We start from the raw sequence: 6,460 nt of genomic DNA, 5'->3' as shown, positions 1-6,460 counted from the left end.
TATTTTATGTGATGTATTTAAGATCTAGGACTCTGCCTTTATAACGCAAGGCCACCCCTTTCCCTCCTCTCCTTCTCCTTTCCATTCATTCTCTCCAGCCCCTCTACCACGCCTCCCACTTTACATCATCCCGGTCTCTCCCTGGCAGAGTTGCTGGTAGGAAGCAGCCCAGGGCGGCTCATCGCAGCTGGCTACGTACCATGGGGTTAAGGGAAGCCTGTACCAGCCAGCTGAAGAGTTGAGCCAGAGTCAGTGACTCTCTCCCCACCACCTTTCCCCCCAAATTCCTTCCTCTGTCCCTCTTCCTTTCTCAAGGGCTGCTGACAGATGTGGCATGGCTAAACTGCTCTCCCTGCAGGGGAAAAGCAGCCCCGTCCCCTTCCCTTGGCACCGGAAGGAGTTGTCTCTTTCCAAGATGTCTCTTGGGAAGTGTTCTCCCAAGCTGGGGGGGGGGGTCTGGTGGCAGCAGCAGGCACTGGAGGGGGAGCCTAGGCAACCTTATTACCTCCTCCGTCTGGTGTCACAGCCTCCCTCTCTGCACTGCCCGCCGTGCCCCACGCCACCAGGGACTGAAGGCAGAGCCTGGCTCTGGGCTCCGTGGCCCCTTTGGAGAGCCACAGTGAGAAGGGGGACAGACAGAGGGGTGTGCCACTGGCTGCCGTGCGGTGGCACCAGCCTGGGGTGGTTTTGTTTGCTGCCGCCACTGAGATTTTTGCCGGGAAACAGGCCTTTGCCAACACGGAGAGGGGGAGAAGGATGTAAACCAAAGCTCCATCGCTGAGCTCAGCTGCTTTGTGTGCTGGAGGAACAGGGTCCCCGCTGGGTGGCAGGCAGATGTCCTGGTGTCCGTGCCCACCCTGCGGATCCGCATCCTGCGCTGAGCGCAGGGATGGGGCAAGGGAGCGCCTACAGGCATAGGGAGGGGTGAGGGTGTCCGCGGGAGCAGGTCTCTCCATCCTTGGGGGCTCCGCTCAGTCGATTAACAAGTGCCTGAGAAACACCGACGCGGGGCCAGGCGGCATGGGGGGGCTCGAGGGAGCCAAGACCTCCGAGGCGAGACACTGCCGCCAGTGCGAGCCACCTCTGGGCTTTCCTGCCCAGAGTCCACCAGGGTGGTTTGTCATTCCTGGCTCCTCTGAGGGGGTGGGAAGGGGGAGGCGAAAGCAGCTCCTCGTTAGTCCCTTGGCTTGCCTCCCAGCCCCCTTGGCGAGCCATCTCGCCACCTTGCTCCTTCGCTGGTGAAGCAGGCAGCGAGGACGGCTGAGCCTGCGGAAAGGTCAGTTATATCACCGAGCTGACGTGGGCACGCAGCTGGAGGGTGTGCTGGGGAAAAAAGTCCTTGTGGGTGTTGTTTCCTGCAAGTTGCAGAGACCGCAGCTCGAGTTCAGGTGGTGGGCTAGGTTCTGGGCATCATGGCCCCGAGCCCCTCACTGGGCTGAATGTGCTCTTTTTCCCCCTTAACTCTCTCCATTATTATTAATTTTTATTATTATTATTAGTTGTAGCAATAGTCTTGTTTTTGTTGCTTAAATGCACCAAACGGAGCTGGAGGAACGCACAAGAGGCGGCCGGAACGAGGTGATACTGGAGCGGGGTTTGCAGCATCTGCCTTATTCAGGCAGGCCAGGGAGGGCAGAGAGAGTGGATGCCAACTTCCTCGCCTCAGCTTTGCCAGATAGCAGCCGGGCAAGCTTCACGGGAGCAAGTCTCTGCAGCTTTGCTTTTTCCTGCTGCTGTGAAACGCCAGGAGCCAGGACAGCTCTGTGATGTTCTCCTTAACAAGAGCACGCTCGTTACTCAGAAAAGAAGTCCTTCTCCTCTCCTTTCCCCTGCCCGCCAGCACCATGGCCCTGCTATTGCTCAGCAATGGGACCCTTCAAGGTTTTGAGCCATCGGGAGCGACGTGGTCTCCAGCCGAGAGGTACAACAGGGAGGAATGGCGCAGGGAGCCCTTCAGCTCCCAGCGTCAGGAGGCGGCATCCTTGGTGCTCTGAGGCTCGTGACTGCCTGGGGGCTGGCTGGGGCAAAGGGAGTTGTGGCTAGAATTGTATCCTGCCATTTGAAAATAGAAAAAGCCCTCCAAAAAAAAGAGAAACGCTGTTAGCTCTGCAATTGGGGGCTGACTTTGCTCTAGTCTGAACCTCTCTGAATTCACAGAAGTCTCCAGAGAGGATGAATTTGTTCCATCCAGTAATTTGAAAGGGGTGTGGGGAGGGGAGAAGATGAGGAGAATGATTTCCTTGCTCCTGGTGCCCTTAAGGGGTCACGTGACACACCCTACCGGAGAGAAGCGTGCTGTGACATGCTGCCATATTTTGCATCCTCTCAGCAGAGAAGCAGGATTTGACATCAAGGGTTCCTTTCAAATGTCAAGTGCTGATTCGGGTCCAGAATCTGGAATTAGCGTGGGAGCTGAGGAGCAGTAACCAAACAGTCCTGGTGTTTGCCCAGTCACTTTAAAGGTAGATTGGCAAATATCTCTGGGTGCCTTAAATCTTTCTTTAATATACATAGGAGTATTGACAGCTATTTGCCGTATTTTTTCTTTTTTTTTTTTTTTTTTTCTGAATTGTGAACATTCGAGGGGTTTCTTAATTATTTAATTGCCTACATGGAACTGTGGGTGCAGGTGATTTTGAATGTATTGGAGTTAGAATTTTGGTTAGATTAAGGAACAGATGCAACGCTTCAAGTAGAACTTTGTGATATAGGTAGAGATATACACACACATATATATATATATATATATATATACACACACACCCCCCATAAATATATATATATATATTTTTGGTGGCATGTTTGTATCCTGGGCGCGTCATCCGTATGTTTAGCTTAAACGAGTCTGTGAGAGGTGGAAGCAGAGAAGGCAGCAGTGGGACCTCGTGGCTAGAGCAGCCATTCTCCTGGGACGTGTTCCCACTGCAGCTACTCGCGCACTGCGTGATTTGGGACATAGTCAGTCACTTAAAAACTCTCGGTGCCTCAGTTCCCGGTCTGTACCAGGGGGTTACGCCGTGCCTCCCTGGGGTGCGGTGAGGCTCGCTGCCGACCGGCCGAGCGTGGAGGAGGAAGGCGTACGCACCGCACGCGCACCGCTGCTGGCAGAAGCGCGGACTGGTTGGTTTTCCAAAACCGTTCCCAGCCCCGCTGGTATTGTGAGGAGCAGCTGTCCAAGTGTTGGGTGTTCAGGGAAGGCCTGGAAAGTTGAATCTGCACATCGTCTAGGCTCTGTCGCTGTTGAAATGCGAGTAGGATACAATTTTTCCCAGCTTAGGGGTTTCTGCGTAGTAGTATCTCTGTTTTGTGTACCGGAAAGGAGAAGAAAAACCTTTTTGGAATAATTTCTACTAATACGGCAGCGGACAGCCGGTCGTGCTGATCTGAAGTTTTATTTGTTCATAATAAAAACGTTACGTGAAAACCGGCTGGGCTGGTGACGACGCCCGCGCTGCCCCGCCGGGAGGGAGAAGGCCGTGCGCCGCCGTTCGCGCAGCCGCCTCCCCCGCGGGAGACCCGGGGAACGAAAGAGCCCCGGCTGGGGACGCGCCGTGAGGGAGCGGCCCGCGGCGCCTCTCGCCCCCCCGCGCAGCCCGGGCCGGCGCGCCCCGCCGAGGCTGCCCCTGCGCCGCGGGGTTACTGCAGGTTAACTCCCGCCGGGGCCCCTCGCCAGAGCCTTGCGGCCGACGGGGAGACACGCCGCATAACACGTAATACCGGCAGCCCGGCCCCCCGGCCGCCGCCGCCTCAGGCGGGTTCGTTCACCGCGGCGAGGGGGCATTTTCCTCCCGCGGGAGCGAGCGTCCCTGCTCTCCCCACCCCGTTGGCGGCGGCTGGAGGGGAGCGAACGCCCCCGGCCCGAATCCGACTTTAACTGATGTCAGCTTCCCCGCTCCCCCGCCCAGCCGCCTTCTGAACATCCGGTCGTAGCGGCCAGTAAGGCCACCTCTGCGCAGCGCCAGCTCGCTCCGTGCGGGAGCAGGCAGAGGGGATGGCCTTGTTCGCAGCGACTTCACCACCCGCAGCACCCGGGGACCCCCGAGGCAGCCCGCGTTTGCCGGCCCTTGCAGCCGGCGTGCTGAATGCCTCGGCAAAACTGGCCCACGCTTCGGTTCCCAGCTGCGGCCGCTGCCGCCGGAAAGCCCTTCGGGTGGAAAGGCCAGAGCCGGCGTGCTGCAAACCGCAGCGCGGGGGAAAGCGCGGGAGAGAGAGCGGGAGGCAGAAGAGGGTTATTCGGAAATAATAAGGTCTGCGCTTTCCCAGCAGCACCATTCTCCCGCCTGGAGGTGTCTGACCAGCCCGGGCAATGGGATGTGTGGCTGCCCCGAGCTGTGGAAAAAAAGCAAATTAAATGCTCCAGCTCATCAGCTGGTCACAGAAGTACGTCCCTGGAGTGACAGAGAGGTCCTGCTTCTGATGATCTGGCGCGCTTTTGATCCCAGCACAGCCCCTCCTAGAACACGTGAAACGGGCCAGGCAAATCTTCAAACCTCCCTGATTATTCAGCCAAGCCTAAAAATAAAGTTAATGATCCCTCTAGCCTGGATTTCGTGAGAGTGGAACTCACATCTTGGCCTCTCCCTCTTTGTTAAAGGCTGTTATTAAATCCCCTGCCCAAAATATGTTTTCCTATACTATGAAGCCCTTCAGCGGCGCCAGCTCAGCATTTTGAGCTCCGTGCCTGGAAGTGTTTCACGCGTGATTAGTATTCCTGGTTTCCTATGTGATCCATGAATTTGGGCTGCAATTCCAATGCACCCTGACTTTGCTTCTCGAAAGATCTCCCACCCGCCAGGGAAGGAGAGGGAAGCGAAGGGTTAACGCGCCAGCCAGCTCTGCTGGGTGGGAGCGGACAGGCAAACAAGTGCCTGCTTGTTCAGACCCGGCCGAGGGAGGGCTGCGGGCTGGCGCTGGTGGCTGCCAGCAGCCAAGGTGGAGGCTTTGCTGCATCTTCTCGCTCTGGGCACAACGCGCAGGAGGTGCCACTGTGGTCTTTGGGGAGGGACCAGGTTCCAGCTGCGACCCCCTCCCCAGAGCTGGGATGCAGTGACTGGAGCTGCGAGGAGCCCAGTGTACCCAGCCCCGGGCCCTGGGAGCAGGACCAGGGCGGCTGCCCTACGGAGGGCAGCGGTCCCAGCAGCAGCGCTGGGTGCCAGCTCTGCACCGAGCCACGGGCTCCCACCACAGCGAGAAACCCGCAGCTGCTGCTTACCCTCCAAGAAAGGGAGCAGGGCCGGGGGTGGGGACCTCTTGGGGAGCAGGGCCGGGGGCGGGGGGCGGAAGTGAACGAAGTCCCAGGGGAGCAGGTGGAGGAGACGGCACCACAGCAGCCCTGCGCGCCGTATGGATGGAGTGGGCGGCATTTGCTTAATGCCCAGCCAAATAGCCTCGGCCCTGCCCCAGAGGCACCTCTTCTCCTGGGGAGCCCGGCAGCCACCCTGCCCCGGTGGGCAGCGCTCCGGCACGTGGCCGCCACGGCCAGCAGCAGGACCGTGGGTGCCGGCACGCACCCCGGGAGAGCAGGGCGCCCACAGGCTGCACCCCACGCTAGCGACGGCCGACCCGCCGCAAACGCCCACCTCCCGCGGTGCCGGCTTACATAAGGGAGCTGAGCCCCATCTGCTCGGGCTCGAAAGAGCCGCCGGCACAAAAGCGGCTTTGGCCCGAGAGGCCGCGTCTTGCGATGCCCCTGGCTCGGCCGCCGAGGGCGAGCAGGGACCTGCCACGCACACCCCCCCGGGCCATTGGCTGGGCCGCCCGCCGCAGCAGAGCCGCAAGCGGCTGACGGTGCACAAAAAGGAAAGGGGAGGAAAAAAAAAAAAAAAGAAGTAGGCTGAGCTTCCCTGAGGGTTACTGCCGGTCATCCCACAGGCTCCGGGATCGCGTCGGCCGTGTGTTTACAACAGCCTATAGCTCCTGACCCAGGCAGGGCCAATCGCCGCCGCGCCGCCCTTGTCTGATCCGGCCCGGCCCAATCCGCGCCCCGGCGCCTGCGCCGCAGCTCCGGCGGCGGGGGTGGCCGCGGGGGCGCCCCACGCCGGGGCTCGCCGTGATGCCCCCCCCCCCCCCCCCCCCCCCGCCCGGGAAAGCCCGGCCTGAGGCGGTCTCCGTGCCTCCCCAGCGTCCCCGTGCCAGCCCGCTGAGCCCCGCGGCGGTCGGAGGGCTTTCACCCACCCACCCAGCGGCCGCTTCGCCTGCCTGTCGGGGGCTGCCGGAGAGAGACGGAGCAGGGCGCCAGGAAGGCAGCAGATACCCTTCCTTTCCGACGGAGCAGCCCTTTGCCTGTTCGCCTGCTGCCCCTCGTGAGCATCACCCCCTCCAGTTCGGCACGATCGCCCCCAGCTGCTGCCCGCGTTAGTGCTTTCTCATGAAGCATCAGAGGCTGGAGTCATGGGAAGTGCGAGCACCTCGGCTTTCGCGTGGAAATGAGCTCTGTTTTTAGCTTTGAAAAGACAGTATA

The sequence above is a fragment of the Haliaeetus albicilla genome, chromosome 11 (genome assembly GCF_947461875.1).
Source record: "Haliaeetus albicilla chromosome 11, bHalAlb1.1, whole genome shotgun sequence".
Classification (NCBI taxonomy): domain Eukaryota; kingdom Metazoa; phylum Chordata; class Aves; order Accipitriformes; family Accipitridae; genus Haliaeetus; species Haliaeetus albicilla.
This window is presented reverse-complemented; position numbering follows the sequence as displayed.